This window comes from Melozone crissalis, unplaced genomic scaffold, assembly GCF_028551555.1.
Source record: "Melozone crissalis strain CALT ecotype California unplaced genomic scaffold, PUWL_Pcris_2 ptg000042l_1, whole genome shotgun sequence".
NCBI classification, from domain to species: domain Eukaryota; kingdom Metazoa; phylum Chordata; class Aves; order Passeriformes; family Passerellidae; genus Melozone; species Melozone crissalis.
This window is the reverse complement of record NW_026535820.1, coordinates 36,005,202-36,028,262: the sequence shown is the minus strand read 5'-3', so window position 1 is coordinate 36,028,262 and position 23,061 is coordinate 36,005,202. Positions and strand designations below refer to the sequence as shown.

The 23,061-nt window shown below is 41.0% G+C and overlaps 1 protein-coding gene across 3 annotated transcripts in view; it reads right to left on the bottom strand.

Moving 5' to 3' along the window:
- PTPN3 (protein tyrosine phosphatase non-receptor type 3) overlaps positions 1-15,978 on the bottom strand; it is a 119,142-nt gene extending 103,164 nt beyond the window's left edge. For all 3 annotated transcript variants that reach the window (XM_054285198.1, XM_054285199.1, XM_054285201.1), the window contains exon 1: positions 15,945-15,978. The gene's annotated coding sequence lies outside the window, so the exon portion shown is untranslated. The remainder of the gene's footprint in view (positions 1-15,944) is intronic.
- Positions 15,979-23,061: the final 7,083 nt, after the last annotated feature.

Here is a 23,061-nt window from a genome sequence, read left to right as displayed (position 1 = left end):
TGAAAGCTATTAGCTAAACCTTTACATAGATCTCTAATATTTAAGCTTATGCTGTAATCAGTAACAAAGGTAATGACCCCTATTCCAGATTGCCTACCCTAAATTACACCTAAATAAAAATACTCAGCTTTGTTTATTTTATCTTAATTGCTTTCCTAGTGCAAAATGTACCTTGTCATGACCAAGTAAGTGGTCTGCTTGCCCACGAGAGCTTTCTGAATGTGACATCAATATTTACTCATGCCAAATGCTCTCAACTGCTTCATGATCTTTGGAATTAAAGTACAAATTCTGACCTACACCACATACACTTTCCTACTATGAATAAAACCTAGTACTTCACCCAAGCAAGTTTGCCCCTTGCAAAAATGGGGTGGGGATTCAGTTTCAGCATGCACTGCAAATTAACTGCTAGATCTAGCCAAAACTTGCAAGGTATGTAACCTTGAACCGGGTTAAATTCATGCAGCAGCACAGAGCCACCCTCTTGAAGCATTTGACAAGAACAGAAATTCTATCAAAGTAAAGGCAATTTGCAAGACTAGAAAGAATAGTTGGTAGGACAGTTTTGCTGGGGACTGAATGCAATGACAAGCTGGCTGCCTACCCTGAACCAGTAAACACAAAGCAGCCAAAGTGAATCACAGCACCATGTTAGGAAGGGAGCTCTAAGAGATCTTCATAGCAGAGCTCTGGCTGGGAAGCACTTCAAAACCTTGAGGAAAAATCAAGAAGGGAATGCCTCCTGGTTTATTTCTTATCATATTCATGAAGAAAGAGCTCCCCTTTCCATAAATTTCAAAAGCATTATATCCGATGAGTTCAAACACAAAAATAAATCAGGACTGATAAGACTAATTGAATCAGGAACTAGCGCAGGCTCTGAAGAATATAGGGGGTTTCAAGTAGAATAAGCAGAAGACCAGACATAAAAGCAAGTGCTGGATGAATAAAAGCATAATGGGATGGAACAAAGCAAATGGTAACACAGGTATAACAACCATGCAGAGGTTGGAAGAAGAAGAAATTAGATAAGACAGTGAAGGGGAATTACCTGGCATCTTTAAAAAAATTAATGAAGTTTGCTCCTGAAGAACTAGACCAGTGCCAGGCAAAAAAAAAGAAAAAAAAGTATTAAGGATTTGTCCAAATTCCTACTACCACCCTTAAAAAAAAGGGAGAGAGGTTAAACCATTGATTATTGTGAAATAAAATATGGTGTTTGGGGCATTTTTTTGGTTTGGGTTTTTTTTGGGAGGTCATGGTTGCTTGATTTTTAAAATGTCCATTGAAATTTCAGTATCTTTTGTGAGTTTCCCTTCATAAATGCTAGATAGCATGATTTCATGCTGAGTCTGAAGTGCTTCCTTGAAAGCACCCCATTTTAGTCCCAGCCAGTCTCAAGAAATGTTAGCTGCACAGTTGGGTGAGAAGTCAGATGCATCCCATTCAACTATTTGACATTCTCTTACTACTGAATTTGTCACCTTTGTCTCCATCATGACTCAAATTATTCGTGTACAGACAGCTAACAGTGACCACATACACACCTTAACTTCTGTGACAGACAGGCACTACTACACTTAAACACAGGTCTTAACATCTTGTTTTACAGATAAAGGTTTGATCTGCCACAAATATTTTGCCATCATTCACGTTTAATGCTCCAGAAGGAGAGGGAAATGAAAACCTCAGAAGAACAAGAATGACAACTCTTTCTGGTGGTATTACTACAACCATCACCACAGACTGCACTAATTACTTTCTTCTACCTCAAGCTTTCAGTATGCAACAGTTTAGCAAACTATCACATTCTTATCTCTAAGAACGTTTTGCTCAATGGCTAATATTAAATCATGAAAGGAAAAACTGGCAACATTATCAAAGATGTACAAAATTAGACAAGCACTGTAGTGTACTAAGCTTGTAAAAAAGAAATGTACATTCTTACTCATGTAGGTGGAATTAGAGGATGTATACTGCAATTTGCTTCAGAAAAAAACCCAAAATTATTTTGATCAATTAATCAAACACTTGGAGAGCAAAAAGAGCAGAATATCAGTGTAGTTGAAGTAAAAATAAATCCTTAGGAGGCTGTAGAACTTTTCATAAATTTAGAAGTTCAGCTACTACAAAGTGTTATCAAACCTACAAAATTCAGTAATACAACTGCCATTACAAATGCAGTTAAGAAAGGATTAAAAAATTCAAAAATGCAGATTTAGATGGCTACTTTCCTCTGGTTTTCAGCCTTGCAAACCTCCAAAAGAGGCTTGAAAACTGAGCTTGGAAGAGAAGCCTGGCTGTGCTGGGCCCACTGCCACCCCCAAAAGCGCGGCTGCAGGTCCCCAGCCCAGCACACCCTGCTGCAGTGACACCATTAAGCAGCCCCACACTGGGAACACGGAGATCCAAGCTACTCATTAACCAGGACTGGGCAGGAGGCTCCCAAAGCCCGCCCGGAGATGGGGCTGTTCCCAGAGCCAACGCAGCACCTGCTCTCGCCTGGAACAAACTGCAGGGAAAGCCCCTGCCCCAGCACAGTGGGCTCAGGCTGACAGCAGGCGTTCAAAACCACCAACCCCTCTGTTCTAGGACTAATCTGTTTGAAGATCTTCTCCCCCCTTCCCCACCCTGTCACCTAAATTAGAATATTTTTAATTGTGCAAACAGTAGTTAATTATAAATCTAGCTATCCAGAGAAAGGTGACAGCACACCAGAGCCTGGAGCAGCGCTATTCGAACATGGTCTGTGATGGCTGCAGTTATGCTAAGGAGTCACCAAAGAATAAATCTTCTACATCAAACATCTCTTCTGAAAAGCAAGCACAATGCAAACACCTTTCTGCCCACTTCAAGAGCAGGTCCTAAAGTGGTTAGGTGCCAGGAAAACAAAAAAAGTAGGGCTGATCTAAATGCAAAGAAAATAAGATATCAAATAATTTAAACAAGCAACAAAGAATAAATCATTAGCAACACCAGGTAAAAAAAAACACAAAGTTTTCATTTTGAGAAATGCTGACCTTGTAACTGTTTTTCTCCCTGCTTGAAATAATTTTACTAGCTAATGAAAAGAAATAAAATAGTTAAAAAAGAACCTGATGAGTCATTATAAAACAGGCTTCTTAAGTATATCTGTATTTATATGTACTCCTCTTCAATTGCAAAGTTAAGCACTGGAAACAGCATTTAAAACTTGCTAAATATACTCAAGCCAAATCATAACTAAACCAAGTAGTCCCTGCACTCAATTTTACATGCAAATCAGTCACAGGTTAACATAAAAGGTTTTGAATATTTAAGTATACTTTCCCATGAAGTAGCTTACAGGATTTTGCTATCTCCGGTAAAAGATCCTTAAGTTCCACTCTGAAAGCCAGGTCTAAATTTTTAGGTCTCCCATACAAATTTTACATAGTATATGCACAGACATCTCCACAGACCTCAGGACTATTTCCTGAACCAGCAGACAGCAAAATTACCTTGGCAAAATTTGAAAGGCTAATTTGAAATGTCATACAGGGAATGCCAATAGATTACATTGACTTTGTAACAATTTCTACAATGAATGGCTGGGACAAAACCAAAAAGACACCAAGAAGGCCAACCACTACATCTGGCCAATTTGAAAAACAGGCAAATTAAAAAAAGAAATCCACCAACAAAAATGCCCAGAAACCAACCACAAACAGGATATGTTTACTTCAAAGTGTTTTGAAACAAATGCAGCTCCACAATTTATAAGCTTGTCTTAACATGCTCAATTTGTTCTGCAACAAACATATCAATATATATGTTATTTTCATATATATACATATACATAGACAACATGCCATCAGCCATAAAACCTTCATTAAGGCATTCATCATTTACATAAAGCCAATAATAAAGGAGGATGGACAGTATTTGCTACTATTAGTGAAATGCTTTCTGATTAGGTTTGAAACTAGGTTGTTAAACACTACTCAAGCAGCATGGTGTGCAATGAGCAAACTCTTTACAGGATGCAACCTCTCTAAGAGCTCTTTCTGCTCTCATATAAGTAAAAATAACTGGTATCAGCATTATAGCTATTTCTGTAATATAGAACAACAATGAAAATTCTTTTAGTAAGTTTATAATTGCATACTGGCAACGGTATTGCATTGGCAGACTGATTTCTCACATTTATTTTCAACAGAAAAAATATCCTTTATTTTAACAAGATTATTGTAATTTCCATTATACTACCACAAATATTTTAGAAAAACATGGCTATACATGACCTAGATCACAGAATCATAGAAAATCTAGGTTGAAAGGGACCTCTGGAGATCATCTGATCTAACTGTTCTTGAAAGTAGGTCTTTAAAAAAGATTTTCCAAGGTCCCATCAGGTCAAACCTTGAATACTTCCAGCAAGGAAGATTTCAGTACTTCTCTACATAATCTATTCCCAGAGTTACATAGTTCTCAAAGCAAATATAATTTTTCCCCTTATATACAGGCATCTAATAAAAAAAAAAAAAAAAAAACACCAAAAATGAAGAAACAGCAAACATAAGCACCCTGAAAATAAGGCAGAATAATAGAATTTATGGTCTGCAGAATATTTAAGTAACTATAGATTTATAATAGATGTAATTGGTCAGGTCCTATAATTATTATTAAATAACTTGATAATATATCAGTGATCCCTTTTGGTGAGTACCTCTGGCACCATCCACTATGCTAAGAGGGCCATATAGGCATTCCCAGATGCCTCTGAGCATGCAGCTATGAATGCTCTCATCTCTGAGGGTTTCAAGGTGCCAACTCCCCAAGCCTGAGCCCTTCCCCTCTTCTCCCAGATCCCAGGCCTTTGTGAGTCCCACACATTGCTCCACACTGCCAGTCTTGCCCAGCCATCAGACAGAGGATGCAGAGAACACCAGTGCAGGTAGTGAGTGAACATAAATCAAGCAGCTGCTCACTCTCTGCCCTGTGGGCAGAGCAATACAGACATCTGCAGAGCCTCTCACAGCCCTAGGGCAGGCAGTAAGCTCTTGATGTAGTTCACACAGCTTGAGGTCTGTAAGACATTATACATATAAAATGTGTTGAAACCAAGAGGATCGAGCATTACAGGTGCAGGGATGGACAACCAGCACGCTTTTTAGACAGCAAAACTCAGGAGTGGAGTGTTTATTTGACCCAATCTTGCTTGAGGTCACCTGACAGCACATCAGAGTAAAGTGTATGAAGAAACACAAACCTGTACCTCATTTACTTGTCACACATCAACTGCCAAAAGGGATCCCTATGAATGGAAAAGGACATCAATAAAGCCAGGCTCCTCATGCTGTCTAACCTTATCTGTTGGCAAGAGGCACATTTGCTGATTGCCTTGAAGTTGCCTCTAATCAGTCCAGTAAAACAGGCTTTTTTATTACCTATGTTAAAAGTTCAACTTTGCCTTATAACATGCAGATGGTTGTAAAGCCAGTTTTTCTCCACGCTGCCAGAAAAGAAAAGCAAACATGCTTCAAGGAATGCTGTGAGCAGTCTCTAAGCAAGAGAGGCCATTTCACAGCTCTCAGTGCTGGCACGTGGCAGCTGAGGACCACTGACAGACACAGGACTCCTGCAGTGCTGTGACCATCTACACAACTGAGGTGACACCTACAGCAACACTTTCTCCAGAGCTTCCTCAACATTAGGCCTCCTGTCTACTTTTGTAAAAAAAGTTGTAAGAATAAGCATAGTACCTTGACATTAGAAATAATTTTACTTAATTAAATAAACTATGCCTTCTAGTCCCTAAAGGGGGACTACAAAAGGAGAGGGAATCTTTTACATGAACATAGTGGCAGGACAAGGGAGAATGCCTTCAAACTAGGAGAGAGTAGATTCAGGTTAGGTATTAGGACAAAATTCCTTCCTGTGGGGGTGATGAGGCAGTGGATGCCTCATCTATAAAAGTGTTCAAGGCCAGGTTGGATAGGGATTTGAGCAACCTGTTCCAGTGAAAGGTGTCCCTGCACACAACACTGGTTGGAACTTGATGACCTTTAAGGTCCCTTCCAACCCAAACCATTCAATGATTCTATGATGATAAGCAATGGAGGAGACAGACCATGTTTGGTGGTTACACTAATGTGTTCATAAATGTCTTTGGGGGGCAGAAGGCAGAGGGACAAACATGGGCCAAAAAAAATCTACTTCTGCCTTTGGTAAATGAGGTGATAATAACGACACAGTGCTGGACACTTGCAAGACTAAGCAACATGAAGATTTATTTCCTTCATACCCAGTTAACACAGCTTGTAATTGTCTTTGGCAGATTACTTGGACACCCAAAAGGGAAATTTTAAACCAGTTTTTTTATACTGGGAAATATTTACTTCCTGGGTAATCGGCAAAAAAAAAGCAAAACTAAATAAGGATAACCATAGTACAAAACACAACACTACTCCAAGTCCGCCAGTCCAACGTAGCACACACTGGTTAACAAGTAACAGAGGCTGTATCTGACAATAGTAACAAAATCACTTGCTCCTGAGAATGCTCACTTGGTGACAGAGCTAACTTTAGATCCCAACACAACAAATTCTACAGGCCTGCTTTTAAGACCACATTAATTAATCTCTGAAAAATTGTATTTTCAGAGCATATTATCCTTCAAAACTTCTTTTAATAAAGGGTTAAAGTCCTCCTTTATAAGCCAAAGAAAATAGGTAACATATCACGAGAAAAGGTGGTTTCCTGTATAAAACAATCACAACTCCTCTGCAATCCTTTTGCTCCAAGAAGATGGAGGGTTGTTTTAAAGAAACATTATTTATATTGTGTTTTCAGAACCAAGAAGTCAACGCAAATAAGAAGAAATTATTTGAGTGATCCATTACCTTCACCAGAATCATACAATCATTTAGGCTGGAAAAGATCTCTAGGATCATCAAGTCCAGCCATTAGCCTAGCACTGACACCACTCATCCATTTCCCTAAGTGCCACATCTACATGCCTTTTAAATATCCCCAGGGATGGTGTCTCCACCACTTCCCTGGACAGCCTGTTCCAAAGCTTGCTAATTAACTTGGTGAAGAAAATTTTGCTAATTCTGAATATGCCCAACATCATATTCCACTGCATTACTGTTTGATTACCACAAGACCTCTGACAGCTCACAAGTCACATAAATTTAGTTAGAAATCAAGTATAGTTAGATGAATGACACACAGTAAAATCAAATGTCCTGCTATCTCAGGATCTAAAGCCAATATCAGGATCTAAAGCAAATATCAGGATCTAAAGCTAATATAATACTAACATATAATAAACAGGGTTTACCAGTTTAGCACTGATTTTAAGCAACTGCGTAATTTTAAACAACTGTGCAATTCTTCTGTTCATAGTGACAAGGAGAAATATCTGTGAGGCTGCAACCCCATGCAATCTGCTCCAACAAAAGTATGATGTTCCCAGTTACTTCCAGGGAGATACTACCTGATATATGCAGAATGCTGTTGGCCAGTTCAGGCTCTGTAATTGAACAGCAATAGGATGCTTAACATGATACATCAGTTATTTGGTACCTCTGGTCAAAAGCACCAAGTATCACCTGAATGAATTGAAAGATTAAATATTTATCTGAAAAATAATAAAGCACTATCTGTTCAAAACAGGCATAAGACAAAAAAACTCCAAAACCCACAAAACACACAACCCACAGCTTTTCCCACTATCAAACACTGAATCACTTCCTAGTTACCAGGAGCCACTGTGCTTCCCTTAATCCTGGAGCCTTATCAGCTGCCAAGTGCCAAATCACCAGCTTCCTTAAGATAGGCACCTTTTCTCCAGATGTGCATTTACAATATGAATAGGAAGCACAGTAACCAAAGCTGGAGAATAAACTTCAAAAAAATTGAACTTAATGAATAGAAAGCTACTATTAGGACAGCTGCTTTACTACAAGAGTATTCTGGGGAGTTCTAAAATATGTTAGGGATTTTTGGTTTCTTGATTTCTAGTGCTCCCTGAATGGTGTGGTCTCACAAAAATTTCCTTCACTTATTAAATTTTCTGGCAACTACTTCAAAGAAAAACTGTTGCTAACATTGAACAAATCTGAAAGCAAGAAGGAAAAACCTCCATTGTGGCTGCAAATGTAAAACCCTACACCTATGTGCAGTCTTACTAAAACCTGTTAATTTTATATACACAAAGTATAGTATCACAAGCATTTTGACAAATTAAGAGTTGCCTACTATTTGCACATCTGAATTTTCTCAGTGATACCTCAAATTGCTTATACTTTTGGAGTAAACCAGAAAGCATTGATTCCACCCCAAACTGTTCTCCACAATTCTCGGTTATAAACAAGTATTGGATTTTTATCACTGGCTTGCAACCCTCTATGAAACAGCCATCAAATGCTGCACACCTCTCCAAGCAGCATATGCTGTCTTGTTCTACTATTGCATTTTTAAAATTGTTTTACTAAATACATGGAAAACTTAAGTTTTTAAACCAAGTACTCATGCTTAGCTAAATTCTTAGCAACCTTTTCAGGCATCATACTAAATAAACTGTATTTACAAAATCATGCTGTGAAGATAGAAAGGTTTATGATCATTAAAACAATAAGGTCTTTCTGTAAAAATATTATCAAAAGACATGATCTCTTTTCAAACTAATTATTAATAGAATAATGCAAAAGACAATTTTTAGCTCTGCCCAAAGTCAAGTTCACCAATGAGTTTCCATCAAGTGAAAATTGTGACATCTTTTTTAGGCATCTGAGAATGTTGTAGATGGAAGTGGCAATGCGCAGAACAGACACTAAAATGGCAACCAGGTTTAGTTTACACTATTATTAATAGAAGGATTGTTCTAATAAACAACTGCACTGATTCACAAATGGAGAGAATCAAGACTTAAAATTGGGTTAGGCATATGAAAGGGTGTAAACATTAATCAAATAGTAGTAGTCCAGGCAATTCTATGTGAAAGAAGAAACTATCAGAGTGCAATAATTTTATCTCCTTAAAGTCTTTTGATAATCAACACAATCCACTGACACATTGAACACAAAAATAAGAAGCCAAGGACATCATAAAAGCTTGAACTATACCATAACTATGAACTTTATGCACCCAGTTGGCCAGGATGTTAGACAAATGTTTTAAACATGCTTCCAAAGTGCTTTAAAAATCTTTACTGATATACATATATATATATTTATATGTATATACAGAGAGAGAGAGAGAGAGAGAGAGATGCCTAGAAGCATGTGCACAAACTAGAAATTATCTAATCCTACAACAACCTCTGAAACCCAATAAGGACAGCTTGTGCTCACTGGGTTGTTCAAAGATGCCTTTCTTTCCTACAGTAAACATGGACTCACATATTCTGAAAGAACAATGTAAAGATAAGGCAAGCTGTACTTTAACATGTGCTAGCTGATCTTCAACTTGACCAAAGTACAATCTGCTGTAATTACGGGCTCTTAATGTGCTAGCTAGAATATCAGCAACACAGTCAAGAAGATACCTTCTTCCAAACCACTAGCATTGAAACCATGGCAAAAAAAAAATACTTGCATGTCCTTAACTTCAGGTACACATCTGCCTCAATCAAAAGCTGTGCCTCTATCTACACCATTATAGTTCCAGAAGAACAGTTCCTCCCCATCTATGTAAGAATATGGAAAAAAAAAACCCCAAATCACAAAAATTATGAAAAGCATTTAGACTGACACAGATGTAGAAACAGAATACTACTGTACACACATGGAATAAAAACCTTAAGTTTAAAAGAAAAACGACCAAAAGTGAGTGAAACTGCGGAGATCAGACCTCTGCACACTTGGGCCAATCCCTGGGAACACGCCATGTTGAACAAGAGGATCCATGGTCACAGAACTGCAGGCAAACAGCGCAAGAACAACACTACAGTAGGAAATCCCACATGTATTCCAGTCACAGCTCAGGCTCCCAGCTTTGATTCATAAAATGCGTCATTCCAGAGAGCGTAACTGTATCACATAACTTGCTAGGGAAATAGCCATGGTTACTCATCACAGCTTGCTGTTATGAACTGCTGGCTTTCCATAACACTGCACACACCAGATTAAAATCTCTCTGGGGGTGGAGGGAGAGGATAGCAGGAAATCAATGAACAAGATGTCAAATCATAACTACTTTCATACTTCAAAGTGCAAATAAAACAGCGTTTGACTTAGTAGTGAAATACTTCACTGTTAATTTCAGCTGCTCCTTCTCTAGAACTAATTTTTTAAGTCTTGCTCAGGCTAAGAGAAGAAAAAAGTCCGGATCAGAATAAATAATGAATTACTTGAAAAGAGGCTTTTTGCATCTTGCTACACAAAACCTTAAAAGGTAGCTTTACTTTGTGCATGTGCACATTTAATTTGACCTTTAAACCATATTGTTGAGGCACAAGCCTTGGTTAGCAGTACTGGCACCTGTCAGAATCACCAAAATTACAGCTACCTCCAAAACACTGCAACTGTATTTGCCAGCTACAAAGGCTGAAGCATTTTATGATTTCACACAAATTTTAGCATTACTTCTTCTTCAGAAAATATTGAAGTGAAGCATATTTTGTATTGTCCACCTTAACATCATAAATTAAATATTTTATCTTGTTCGAACAGTTATGTGAACTGAAAGAAAGAGTACACAATTATTTTTATATTACATTGCAATAGAAGAACAAAGAGTTGGAATCACTTTCTGTACACACAGTTTTCTTCTGCTTGCAGAGAACTTGAAAACATACTGATTTTATTTTCACCTTGAATTATTAAAACTCTCTTGAACTCCTTGTAAAACTCTACCTCTCACTAACACACATGTACAGGTTTGAAGACTGACTTTTGCTTCATTTTTAATGAATTTCTATAAGCATACCAATTAAAATTAGTGGGAGAGTTCCAAAAACAAAACTAGTGACTGAGCCTGTGGTTGGTAAGTTACTACCTTAGTAACACAGTATTGATTCACAGCAATTACCTAACCAATTTCAGAGTGCACCAGCCACCAGCTTGAATTAGTAAGATAAAAGCTGGCTGTTGACAAAGATGACAGAGTAGGTGGCTGTGATAAGGGTTACTACCTTGCCTCTTGAAACACACTCACTGAATTGGTCAATACAAACAAGCATGCAACTTATTAGCTTGGCTGTATTTCAACTCTGTGATGCACGGAAAAGAACAATTTCATTTTTGGCAAAACACCTTTTAGAAAGCCTAATACTTCTCCTGCCAAAAAAGGGATTGAGATCACTTATCTTGAAGAGTTGCTCTCAGCTCCAAATTCTGAAAACCACGGTTTCCTCAGAAGTGTTTTTAGTCATAATTCAAAGCTCAGGACACTCTCTCCCCCCCTAACATATGTTGCTGTGCTTGTATCAAACCTAAACTTGCCAAGAGAGGGAACTGATAAAATTACAGCCAATATGACAGATTAACATATGCTCATAGCATGCACACTGCTTCTGGGATTTCTGTTTTATTTGTAAAACCACATTACCTGTCTAATGTTCTGTAATCTTCATATTAAGAGACATTTGCAGAAGTTTAACAGAGGGAACTTAGTCAGAGAGATACATCAGACAAGACCACTCCTAATGATTTTCATTTCAAATAGAGGCCATTAGGATAATGTGCTCGTTCAGACTTAGGGACCCAGAGCCTGCAGAGAGCCACCACATCCCTTATGCAGTGATACGCTCTCCTGTTAAATCAGTGGTGACAGTTCTTTGACAGAAGAACTGCATTTCTTAAAAGGAGAAGTATTGTTATTGGAAGGAGACATTTGCTAAGAAGGGATAGTAAGATAATGTGAGACAAAAAGGCTCTTGAACCACAGAAGTGCGACAGAAAGCCAGAGGAACCCCTGGTGAAGAGGCAGATACAGTTCTGCTTGTGTCTTTTTCCACTTTTTTCTGGAAACTGATTAAAAATACCTCGCATCTTCCTGAGGAGTACCAGATGGATAATCTGTATTCCAAATGTATGTCTAGAGCTCATATTTTGGGACATCTCTAACTTGTAAGCCAAGAGCACATGAGACTCACCAGGTGAACACAGTACAGCAGTGCACCAAGAACCTACAAGGTTTTAAAGTCTCTCTTGATTCCTCTTGACCCAGAAGATAGGAACCCTTTGTTACCATTACTCATGTGTAATGTTTGGAAATCTGAACCAAAATCTAGCAGACAGACATGACCAGACTTCAGCATGGACCAGATCTCAGCACAACCCAAGCAATCAAATTATGTATGAAGTATCAGTGTTTTCCGCAGGGAGAAGGCTCTTCAAGATTGTGAATGCAGTAGGACAATAGGAAGAAAAATTAAGGCCAAAAAAAAGCTTTATAAAGCAAGCTATCAGACAATGTTTTCTATAGTATCTGATTTTGTAGCATTTCATGAATGCCAGGGTATGAAAAGAAGAAAGAGAAGGAACACAAAGTCCCATAGTGGGCACGTGACTGAGTTTCATATTACAATGCTAATAATAGAAATTAGAACTACTCAGTGAGGTTCAGTGCATGCTGACTGAAGGCAATGGTATCATAGGGTTTGGGCAGATTAGAATCAATTATCTCAAGGTATGTCAGGATGAAACTTGCAGCACATCTGTTACTACACTCCAGGCTTGTGTGCCTGCTCTTTCTCCTTAGTAAACACCTTGACAGAAGAATAATTTACCTCCCATAAATTCCCACTTGTCATGAAGAAAGCCCACATACACCTTCTGACTTCCAGGCTTCGAGAACAGGAAAACACTACAGATCATGAAAAGCATCCAACTCCAAGACAAAACTGCAGGCAGAACATTTCTAGTTAACACTGACACTTCCCTTTGCTGGATTAAGTTGCCTAAACTCTGTCTCTCTCTTAAGAGATGACCCCAGTTCAGAGTTACTTGATTGATTCAGGTGAACCATCCCATGCTCCAGTCCAAGGTATGGGATGCTTCCATCAGGGGCTAAAGTGCCAGAGCTATGGCTTCTCATCAATGTTGTGCCAAACCTCCCCTGCTGACTAACATCATGCACTCAACACCATGGAACAAAATGTACACTGCACTGCTACACACAGGTAGCCAGAAGAGAAAGCAATGCTACAAACACCAACAAATACAAGCGGGAAGCAAAATAAATATTTTTTGCTTAATTTACTTTTTTGAGAAAACAGCTGAAAAATGTTGCTCTCTGATTTTCCTGTGTGAACTTTCCAGTAGATGAGCACAGTGTTGCCTCTGACAGACATCATTTCTCAAGTTCACAGTTTTATGAAGCTTAGGGAATGTGCTTCTCAGTCAAAAAACAAACAAACAAAAGAACCCCCAACAACTAAAACCAAACCCACACCACAAGGTTTCCATAAAACTTACAATGAATATTTACACACATTTAAAACAATGAGACTGGTAACTGTGGTCCTCATCACCACTAAACTACATTTTACTTTTAACTGGTTGAGTTTTAATGAACAAATACCCCTATGTATAGATGCCAGCCTGGCAAATATATACTTGTGAATGAAGTGACACAACAGAAGAAGTGCTCACTGTACTGATATTTAGCCCACTTTGGAGAATCTAACATTAATGACTTCTGTGCACAAGACTTCTGGTGTTGTACCTGTGTAAGGTTACTCCTCCAGTGTCTATGTAAAGCTATCATTTACCCATCAGTGTAAAAAGTAGGTCACAGCTTAGAAAACTATGCACAACTGTCTCTGCTATATACTGACTGCTAAAAAAACAGTTCACCCAAGATCTTTAGAAATCAGCTGATATTTTAGACTCCTGGAATGGATGAAAAGCTGGTTTACCACCTGGTAAGCAATGAACATATTCAAGAAGATGATGATACTACCACTGGCTTTTTTGTTACTACTTTTTTGTTGCTTCTGTCTACTGCTTTAAGCATATTACACCAATAATACAAAATGATGAATTGAGAAGCAGTCATGGAGCTTTGCAATTTAATAGCATATCACTTAACTATAGCTTTACCAGCATCTTACTTTGTACTGAAAGTATTTTGGAAGCATGAAGGTAAAGAGTTAAGTACTGTAAAGTACAACATGTCACTGTGATATTACTCAAATTTATGTCCTAAAATAATGAACTGTCCCGGTCTTAGAAGATGCAAAAAGTTGATATGGGAACATTAGAAATGCTTATTAAGTCAGAGAGAGAGATGACAAATGTTAAGAGCTCTTCCAGGAATCCACTGCTAGCAATATTAGAGTGTTTAATGAAACAAAATTAACCTTATCATCACAAGTTGGTCCTTCAAATGAGCGGTTATGTTAAGTGTACTTAAGAACTATGTGGAGTATTACATTTTTTTCTTATGAACTAGAAAACAAAAATGTATTAGGTATTTGTCCCCAACCTATCAAGACACTTATGCCACAGGACAGTGCCAGAGAACTTCACCATCATAAAAATTTAGCATTTGTATTGCACTGGTGAGCAAGCCTTTCTAGAGATGGTAACTGAGGAGACACTTCTTCCCCACAGCTCTGATTGCTGACTCTTTCCCTTATGATCAAGCCCACTCAGGTAATAGGGACAACTTGCTTCTTGTACAACTAGTTTCAGAAGAATTTCGTTTAAAAAAAGGTGAAAATGCAACTGCCCTCCAAAGCTAAGTAAGTATTCTACACATCTACATTCACATAAATAATCCTTCAATGCAACACTAATACTTCAGTAATATATGCATTTCTACTATAAAGACAATTTGTGCATAACAGAGTAGCAATACCAATATTTAATAGCATTTAAGAACTAACTTGTTCTGCTTTGTTACATAGTTATTATGGCAGTAGCAATTTGTGACAGGCTGAAGAGCGCCACAAGGGAAGCGACCATCGCAGCAGAGAAGACAAAAAAATCCCAGTTGCATCTTTGAAAGAGAGGAAAGCAAGGAGCAACAGAAGGAGAGACTGACTAATTAGTTCAGATAAGTTCATTCAAGAGAGGAAACAAGAAGTGCTGCAAGGTGAATGAGAATTTTATATTAAAAGAGGCATCCTATTTTACCGCTGTTGCATCTGTTCCATAACACCAGTGAGGCAATTAGTTGTCACACTTGACATATATGAACATATTATATATATATCTTAAATATATTACAGATATACTGGATATTTTTGCATCTCCACAGGGCAAGTCAGCCGTCAAAACGCTGAAAAGTATCCGCTGTGGAGCCGCGGCAGCCTTTGAGGCGGGGGAGCTGCTGCTAACTAGTCTGTGGTGCTGCATCTCCGAGCTTTGGGGCTCGGATGCCCCGGCAGACCCATGGGGCAGGGGCACGGGCAGGGCCGCTCTGCGCCCGCAGCGCTCCCCTGTCTTCTGAACACGCCCGAGGCACTCGGGGCTCGACGATACTCTCAAGTCCGGTGCTCTGCCAACGATTTGGGGGAAAAACCCGGGAATAGAGAAGGAGCCAAACTCGTCCTATATTAACAGGCAGCAACGGCGAGCGCAGGGGAGAGCCCGGGGACGGGACGGGACCTTCCCCGCGCCCTCCCCCGTGCCCGGCGCTAAGCACACAAGGCGCGGAGCGGAACAGAAATCGGAGGGACAGTGCGGAGCGAAGCAGCGCCGCCCCCCGAGGGCACGGCACGGCTCGGCTCGGCGGGGGACGGGCTGACACCCAGCCCGGCACGGCCGCGCACCTTCCCGCTCGCTCTCCCCCGCGCCAGCCGCCGGGAGCAGCGCTCGCCCCCGCGGGGCCGGCGGAGAGCCAAGCGCGGCGCGGGGCCAACCGCCCGCCCGGGCACTCCGCCGCCCCGCCGAGGTGCGGGAGGAGGAGGAGGGAGGTGCGGGGGCGGCCCCGGCGGCACCGCCGCCCCCGCCTCCCGGAGGCGCCCCGGCGGCGCCAACTTTCCCCGCGCCCCGCGCCGCTCCCGCCGCCCTGCCCGGTACCTGCCGCGCCGCCCCGCGCCGCCGCCGCCGCCCCGCTGCCCCAGGGGGCGCAGAAGGCCGTCACGGCCGTCGCGGCCGCCGCCACCGTGCGGACCGAGGAGAGCAGGTGCGGAGCGCGGCACCACGGAGCCGATCCCGATCCCGCCGCCGGCTCCGGCTCCTGCGCCTGGGCTGGCCGGGCGGGGCGCGGCCGGGCGGGGCGGGGCGCTGAGGAGAGCCCGCCGCCCGCGCCCGCCCCCTAGCGGAGGGAGCGGCCCGACGGGCCCGGCCCAGGCCCCCGCCCGGCCCCGGCCCCCGCCCGTCCCCGGCCCCCGCCCGTCCCGCCGCTGCTCTCTGCCTCGGCTCCGCTCGGAGGCCTTCGGGGCTTTCCGCCATTCCCTCAGGGGGAACCGGAGCGGGGTCACCGCGGATGGTGACCGGGGCCGGGGCTGTTCCCTCGCGTCCCTTCCCGGCCCGCAGCAGGGCTGGCGGGGACTGCCCCGCCGCCACCTGTTCCCGCACGGCCGCGGTCCCTCCCGGGTCCCGCCGTGCCCACAGCTCCTCCCGGGCGGCTGTGCCCGCTGGCAGCGCGGCACGAGGAGCTCTGGTGGCCGGCTCCAGAGGCTGACACGAGCTCGTACCGCACCGCCGGCTGGCGGAGCCTGCCAGGGGACGAGGAACCGGCTGTGCCTCGTGCCATGGCCTGGGGAACAACGGGGCCGACACAGGAGGTGCGAAGTGTCCCCAGAGTGAAGTGTCCCCAGAGCCCGCAGTTGGTGGCACAGCCCGCCCCATGGCCTCCCCACACGGGAGGAGGGCAGGTCGGGCAGCCGGCGAGGCTGGCCAAGGCTCGGGATGCGTGCGGTGCCTCCCGCTTCCCCCGCGCCCCTGCTCCCCGCCGGGCACCGCGCTCTGCAGCGCTGTGCAGAGGGATCAGCTCAGGTCCTGCGAGCGGAGCAACTGGGTCAGGGCAACTCTACACCCGTGCTAATTAGCTGAGCCTTCCTGCAGCGCTAATTAACTGAAGCTGAGGACCTCAATGGCCGAGCAATCCCGTGGCATGCTTTCTCCTGTTTTAAAGGAATTTCCTGGTGCTCGGTCCTTGTGCCCTTGTGCTAATGCGAATGTACATAAGATCAATGAAACAGTCTGCTTAAAGTATTCAGAAAAACCCTCCAAAACTGTGTGAAAGTGTTATGGTGCTCTCCTGATCTGTTTTGGTCCCTGCCTTCAGCCATCTCTGTTAACTCAAATGCAGGGTTGGGAGCAGGAGAGAGTGAACCAATGAACCAGAAGCTCCCCGCAAGACACCCACGTCCAGAAAAAGCCCCCGGAGACAAGCCCAAGAAAAGTTTATCAGACAATTCTTTGACATGGCTGTATTGTTTCAAATTCCATATTGCCTTTCAATCCCCTTAGTTCAGGGACCTCTGTGCTGCAGTATGCAGCATAGATATGTCTGCTGCAGAGATGGGGTATTCCGAAATGCAACTTAGCTCTTGCCATCTTCTTATCTGTACTGCCCTTCTAGAGAACCATTTCTTGGGATGCCATGTTCTTGGCTAGTTTGGGGAAAGTGACATGAAGGCAGCAGCTCTGGTGAAGGCAGAAGAACGGGAGCCAGTTTGAGCATGTCTACACAGTACTGCCTATCTGAATTTGAGTACTGGGAGGAGCATAGCTGTGTCACAGATTTTCCCACCAGGTACAATGCTCACTGCTACTCAGCACAGCTGATTCATAGGATTTTGCAGATTTCCTACAGCCTTCTCTGAATGGTTCTGTCTTATGCTCGTGTTCACTAATATCTACCCTGAAAAGTGTTCTTTCCCAAATGTTTGAGGAAACCATCTAATAATCTAATCTCCTGTCATTTATTAAAGGTACACAAACTTAATTTTCCATGCATTTAAACCTTAATGCAATATTGAGACTTCATTCTATTTAACTGTTTCTGAGATTCAGAATGAGAATTAGTTCACTTGTTAATTCTATAACATTACTCCAGAGTGTGAGCTTATTTAACTCTGGAACAATAAGAGTGTTAAAAAACATTGGCATTGCTTTCCCAAATCAGCCCATTAGGTCACTGTGTTTCCAGCAGAACCTCTCCTACTCAATAAATGAGGATTAGACCCATATAATGCTTTGTGTCCCATGGAAGTAGGTTAAATTTTCTTTGAACTGATACTCAGCATTTTCCAAAGTAGTTTGCAAGCAATAGTCATCACCTTTTCATTTGGAAGAGAGTGCAGGAAAATGGTGCTACATAACAAATACGCAAAGTGAACACACCACCAAGGGCCACGCTGCTGCTCCCCATACTGAAGGTTACTGCATCTTGCCCTTCACATAGTCCCATCTAGTTCTGTAGGAGCATCAATTCAGAGGCACGAGAGCCTATCCATTCCAATTAATCACAGTCAGGACCTGAGGACTTTAGAGATTAAATATGAGTGCATCAGGCTTTTGATTTCGTGCTGCAGTTCCTGGACTCAGGTCCAAATCTGTGCAGCAGAAAACTCTTTCATTACAAGCATCAGAAATTCTATTGCTGGGCCTTGAAGGAAATATGTAATCCCAGTCTTCCCCTGAGTAAAAACTACTACTTATTTCATCAGGTGATACCAGTCATGCCAGTGAAGAAGAGTAACCCCCACTTTTGATTGGGAGTTGTAGACTTAATTGGAACAGACTACAGATTCTATTGCACACAATTACTTTCAGCTCAAAAATTCTGTTCTTGGAAAGCACTTTCCCAAATTCCTTGACTTTATGGAAAGGTAGAGAATCCTATATTATTAAGACCATGGAAGAGAAAAAGTAATTTAATAGCTAGGATTGCCACACACAGGATACCATAGAAGCAGTGTCTCTCACCAAGAGATTATTTGTCTCTCAAAATGTGGTATCAGCTTATAGCAAACACTTCTGAATCCTCTACTCATCACCTACTTGTTAAAATTGTGCTAAATTAGCTAAATATTAATTAATTTAGTGTAATTTGTTTTCCCATCACACAATCAAATATGTGGACAAGATACTAATTCCATGAGAATAACAACCTCAAGTTAAAAAGAAAAACCACTACTCCTCTCAGAAAAAAACCCAGACAAACAAACCCCATAAAAACAACAGGATAAAAGTCATGTCTGTTATTTTCACCTTTTGTGGCTGAGGCATTATTATTTTCTGTAATTACACTAACAAACTCTCTTTTTGCAGGATCATCTTCCATTCACTGGACATGTTAATCCCTACAGACTGGATGTCTGTTTTCATACTCTTGAGTATCCAGCTGAAGACATCTAAGACACAGTTTTTTCAGCTAAATTTCTGAATGTGTTTATCCACATCTCTGAGCACTTCTTTAAATAAAAAGAAATCACAACCTGAACCTCTACTGATCAGAGGAAAGAAGTCCAGCTGGAGTAACTAACTTCCTCAGCATCACCCAGAAGTGTTGTCACAGTAACAAACATCTCTGAGGGCAGTTTGAGCAGCTCCCTAGCCAGGGATCAGGTTAAAACCAGATGAGGAAAAAACATGTGAGTAGTGTTACTTTTAATATAGATAAATTCCGCAGTTAGGTTAGCCAGAAGTGATTTGAGGAAAAGTGTGCAGCTGTAAAAAGCTGTCAGTGTTCTATCCCAAGACATGTTAAAGGGCAGGGGGGGTGCATCTCTGAGCCACCTGGTCTAATGAAAGCTGTCCCTGCCCATGGCAGGGTGGTTGGAATGAGATCTTTAAGGTGCTTTCCAACCCAAACTCTTCTATGATTCCATAAAATATCTGCACACACAGATTTTCAGAAATTAATCAGCCAAATTTAGGAGGAGTTACTTCTTGTCAACAAAAGACTCCTTGCTGTCAGAATCATGAACATGCTAAAGCTTCTCAAAAATTGGTTACAATTAGGGAGTTTGTGTGACTGTTTTATATTAGCAATTCCTTATCTTAATTCTTCTTGAGAAGGCAAAATTATGATGAGTTCAGCCAGAGGCAGAAACTCATTATGTGAAACTTCATCCCAAATAATTACATTCTGGCATAGTTGTAACAAAAGCAGGATCTCCATAAGAAAAATGTTTATCAATTGGAGCTGTGGTTACTCTGCCTTATAGGTTGATCTGCATATGCAAGCACAGAATAAACTTCTCTCCACTTCCAGAGACACTACAGTTATAACCACTGTCCTTATCTCAAGTTCACAAGGCATTTAAAAACATAAACCAATTGTGAACTTTAAAAAAATAAAATCCCAAGTGGCTTAAAGTATGTTCTCATTACCACAAAACACCAGTCTAAATGAATACAGACTGGGAGTGTGAATACAGACAGCCAGAGAATGTTCCCAGCAGTTACACAGTAAATTGTCTGGCCAAAGTAATTTATGTGCTTGCACAGTCCTCATGGATATTATCCTCCTCCCACACTTTGGCTGACATTTTTGAAAGTGCATGCATTTACTTACAAGCATGTATGAAGCAAGTCATGAGCTGATTCATGAAATGTGTATCATGAAATATTGGTCAAACAGAGTGGAAGGGTGACAGAAAAAATTGAAGCTGGGGGTATGCCTACAATGTTGCACTTAAACCTAATCATTGAAAGTTGTATCAGGCTGCAAAAAAGTATTTCTAAGGGAAACAGTGAAAATACAATCAATTCAGGCTTTTAAACTTCAATACATTTAAACACATAGCTGGGAAATTTGCATGTAGGTGCCTAAAAAAATTGAGTAATCATTTTTATATCTACTTTGATTATTTGATCAGTAGTATACTGAATATGCATTTACATGAATATTGGCCTTTCTGTTACTGACAAGTGTTCAACTCAAATTATCATTTTGGCATAGTCTTCCTTTACTGCTCCTTATGGCCACTCAAAATTTCCTCTTATTAGTAATATATAATGACTATAAATTATGAAAGTTGGAGACATATTGCTGGAACTCCTATAAATTTTTTTCATTCACCTATAACAGTATTTCCCCACTCCAGGACATATCTTTTAAATCAAAAAGTATGATTCATAGGAAAGAAGTGTCAAATAATTTTTGTTTTGTCTAAAATTTGCAAATGTTTTACATTTAGCAATTAACCATGAAAAGCATATTTAAATTAATCCTATTTAAATGAACCCAGCATATATATTTAATATAGCTGCACAAGAGAAGCAACATGGTACTATGCTAATTTTCTGTAAAACATACTTCGTTCCTTTCAAAATTACCACTCCCTGAAGTAAAACAGGAGTCCATTTTAAGTTCTGCATCATTTGAATTTGAGATGGAGCATTGAAGAAAGCTGCTTTAATTGAAGCTTAAAAGATATGGAATTGAGCCTTTAGGGAGTGTTGGGCACTTTTCTTGTCATTCTGGTTGATTGATTTGCATGATGTGGGTGGGGAATGTTGTTGATCAGGCTGTCCATTTTAATTTTGTACTGGTTGTGTCAGCTTTAAAGTGAGGGGCGAGCACACAAGATTTAGTACAGACACTGTGCTGCAGGCCAAAATAAGTAAAATAGCACTATATACACTCTTGAAAAGTGTGATATTTAAGTCAACTCAGAATATCATATGCTGCAATATGTTATTTTTAGTCTCATTTTGAGCAAGTGCCTTCTCTTTCTTTCTTTTCCCAATTCACATGTGTATAAACAAGGTGGAATAAAAGTCTTTAAACCTAACATGTCACTGGTTCCTTGAGAAGTACTGTTCTGAATTTAGCAGACAACCAACAAACCTTAATGATGAGACTTGAGATGTCCCCTAAAGGAAAAAAAAAAAACTAAAGGATATTTTGCTCTTCTGATTTACATTGCAGGGTAGGCCAGATTTAGCTGCCATCCTGTGTCTCACCACTGCCTGATATCCTATAAAATCACTCTAATTAAGAGAGGCGCGACCAGTCTCCTAATTTGTTGTTACATACACATCTATTGCGATCAGACTTCTCTTTTAAAAAGGCAGAACTCTGCTCTTGCAAGTTCTTTGTGAACCAATTCTACCCAGGGGGTTTCACTGGGTAACTGTTTCTGCCTGCATTGCTTTGACGCTGCTGTGACCACTGTGAAAATCAAAAGCACCTTCCAACAGATGGCACACAGGCCAATTAGTGACAGCAGTGCTTCTGCCTTACCCGGTGTCCTATATGAATGGAACAAAAAGCCTTTCCTTTCCCAGTGTTACCCTACAATGGTGTTCATTAACACTCAAAAATGGGGAAAAAAATCTGCCACCAAAAAAACAGGTCTCTCTTCCCACCCACTCCCCACCCTATGGCAAGGAAACTATGTTTCAGGAGATGAGTAATAGAGCAGCTTTTTTTCTAAAGGTTACAATCAATGCAAAAAAAAAAAAAAAAAAAAAAAAAAAAAAACCAAAACAAAACAAAACAAAAAAACCCACCAAAAAGCCAAACCAACAACAAAACAAAACAAAGCAAAACAAAACAAAAAACAACCAAAAAAAACTAAAAAAGCCAAACACAAAACCCCCCTTAACTATACTTTTCTTAAGAGGTTCTTAATGAAATGTGCAAATGCGTCAGCATTTTTGTATTCAGCACAATTCAGTCCAGTGGCACATGGGGTTATAATGAACCTAAGGGGAGAAGACATAAAGAATTAGGTCTGGAGTCTGGGGAAGTCAAAAGCTTGGCTAGACTAATTGATTTTGCAGGCTGATGTTTTAAAAACCTATACAGAGAAAATACTAATGAGTTCCTTTTTTGGAGGGATGAGAAGAAGTTCTAAATTTAACTATGAACTTCCAGTAACTTTCAGCAACTCTGAGGTCTTTTTCTCCAGGTATTCAGGATATAAAACAGCTGGAGAGATTATCCTCCTGTGAGCCCTCCAAAAATGTCTCAGATATGTCTGGTGCTATTTGTTGTGAAAGGCACAAAAAAGCAGAGTGTATCCAAGAACATAAAAGCTGAATGTTGTAGCATTGAACACACAGATGCCCAGAGTAAAATTCTACATTCAACTCTTGGGCTGCTTCAACAAAGTATGTAGGGAAAGTTTTCCGGTTCATGTTGTGTTGGAGAACTGTGTCAGCACATTGAATCAGGAGTGCTTGGTCACTGTTTTCAGCAGAGAGGTGCCGGTGTCAGTGCTTGGAAGTG